Here is a 3,022-nt window from a genome sequence, read left to right on the forward strand (position 1 = left end):
AACCACATAAGGACCTTACAAGTATAAAGCCATGTTAAATAGACACTTTTAACATCTAGCACACAGCTTTTAGATTCTACGCGATTAAGTCTTTTTTAAAATTAAATAGACAAACGATTAAATTTTTAGATGAAACTTCCACACATGCTAATTAACATATTTTAAGCATGAAAAATAATATTAAAACATTTTTTTGCTCAAAATTTTGGTCCCGAAAGCACTATTCTGACTAAGGTCAAAACTAGACTGTTACAAGTTACCTGGGAGTTCTTTCAATCTGAATTCTGAAAGAAGTACATAAATCAGCAATTCCTTGATCAGAAACATAAAGAGTTTCTAGAATTGAAACAAGGCCGGATGTCGTTACTGAGTATGAAAGAGAGTTCGTAAATTTAAGCAAATATGCTTGAGAATATGTGTCTACTGAGGAGATCATGTGTAAACGATTCGTTGACGGGTTGAATGAAGATATAAAACTGTTAGTTGAGATTCTTAAATTGAAAGAATTTTTCATACTAGTTGAGAGGGCTTGTAAACCCGAGGATCTCAGCAAAGAAAAGAGAAAAGTAGATTCAGAAGCTAGAGATTTAAGAAAAAGATCGATATCAATCTTCATCGAAGAAATTTTGAGACTCGTTTAATCATTCTAATCCATCAATAGGACATTCATTTAGGGATCGTGAAAGGCAACTTCTGAGTTCCAAAGCTCAGGCTACATCTATTGCTAGTGTTGGCAGTGTGAGACAAAACCGACCTGAGTGTAGACATTGTGGAAAACTACATATCAATGATTGTAGATTGAATGATTGAGCCTATTTTAAATGTGGAGCATGGGATCATTTCATTCTTCATTGTCTTGAGTTGGTTGAGTAAGACACAGTACAAAACAAGAGGCCTAGCAATAGTACAGTTAGAGGTAGACCACCCAGAAATGATGTTAATATGAGTTGTAGTCAGAGAACGACTAAAGACTCTGCTGTGAGATCTGAAGCTAGAGCACCTGCAAGAGCTTACGCTATTCGCGCCTATGAAGAAGCGTCATCTCTAGATATTATCACTGATACTTTTACTCTCTATGATACTAAAGTTATTACTTTGATAGATCCAAGATCAACTCATTCGTATATATGTGTGAATTTAGTATCCAATAAGATTTTTCTTGTAGAGTCTACTGAATTTGTGATTAGAGTATTGAACCCCTTAGGCAAGTGTGTGTTGGTTGATAAAGTGTGTAAGAGCTGTCCGTTAATGATTCGAGATTTTTGCTTTTCGACCGATTTGATGTTGTTACCATTTGATGAATTTGATATAATTCAAGGTATGGATTGGCTAACACTGCATGATGCTGTTGTGAATTGCAAATGAAAGACGATTGACCTGAGATGTCAGAATAATGAGATTATCCAAATTGAGTTAGATGACCTGAATGGCTTGCTAGCAAGAATTTCATCGATGTTAGCTCAGGAATATGTGAGAAAGGGTTTCGAAGCTTATTTTGCTTATGTGCTAGATACGAAAGTAATTGAAAAGAAGATTGAATCAGTACCAGTTGTATGTGAATACTCAGATGTGTTTCCTGAAGTGTTACTGGGTTTACCACCGATCCGAGAGGTTGTGTTTGGCATTGAGTTAATGTCGGGTACAACATCGATACCGATAGCTCCATACAGAATGGCACTGACAGAGTTAAAAGAATTGAAAGCTCAGTTGCAAGAGTTGATGGATAGAGGTTTTACAAGACTGAGTTTCTTGCCTTGGGGTGCTCCCCATGTTATTTATGAAAAAGAAAGATGGCACAATGAGAATGTGTATAGATTATAGACAGCTAAATAAAGTGACAATCAAGAACAAATACCCTCTACCGCAGATTGATGATTTGTGTGATCAATTGAAAGGGGCTACAGTGTTTTCAAAGATAGATTTGAGATCAGGTTATTTCCAATTGCGAGTTAAAGGCTCCGATATGCCGAAAATCACATTTAGAATGAGGTATGGTCATTATGAATTTTTAGTTATGCCTTTCAGACTAACGAATGCACCAGCTATCTTTATGGACTTAATGAACCAGATTTTCAGATCGTACTTAGATCAATTTGTTGTTGTATTTATTGATGACATATTGATATATTCATGAGATAAAACTGAGCATGCCACGCATTTAAGAATTGTATTGTAAACTCTGCGTGATTAGTAGTTATATGTAAAGTTCAGTAAATATGAATTTTGGTTGCGCGAGGTTGGTTTTCTAGGGCATATTGTGTCAGCATTGGGTATTCAGGTTGACCCTAGTAAGATATCTGCGATTAGAGATTGGAAGCCTCCGAGAAATGTATCTGAAGTCTATAGTTTCCTAGGACTCGCCGGCTATTATAGACGGTTTGTGAAAGGCTTTTTGATGATTACGAATCTGTTGGTGAAATTGCTTCAAAAAGATGTAAAATTTGAATGGTCTGAGAAATTTCAGAAAAGTTTTGATCAGCTGAAAGTTCTTTTGACTGAAGCTCCAATGTTAGTACAACCAGAATCGAGTAAAGAATTTGTGATCTATAGTGATGCATCGTTGAATGGTCTGTGTTGTGTTTTGATGCAAAAAGGCAAAGTCATTGCTTATGCCTCGAGACAGTTGAAGCCACATGAAAAGAATTATCTAACGCACGATTTAGAGTTAGTAGCCATTGTGTTTGCATTGAAGATTTGGCGCCATTATTTATTTAGTGAGAAATGCCATGTTTATTCAGATAACAAGAGTTTGAAATATTTGATGACTAAAAAGATTTGAATTTGCATCAGCGGAGATGGCTAGAATTGCTAAAAGATTACGAGTTAGTGATCGACTACCATTCGGGAAAAGCAAATGTTGTTGCTGATGCATTAAGCCAAAAATCTTTGCTTGCTCTACGTGCATTGAATACTCATTTGACTCTATCTGATGACGGCTCAATTGTAGCTGAGTTGAAAGTGAGACCACTATTTTTACAGCAGATTTGCAGAGCTCAAAAAATATTAGCAAAGCAATCTTAAT

Source organism: Gossypium hirsutum, chromosome A08 (assembly GCF_007990345.1).
Source record: "Gossypium hirsutum isolate 1008001.06 chromosome A08, Gossypium_hirsutum_v2.1, whole genome shotgun sequence".
NCBI lineage: Eukaryota > Viridiplantae > Streptophyta > Magnoliopsida > Malvales > Malvaceae > Gossypium > Gossypium hirsutum.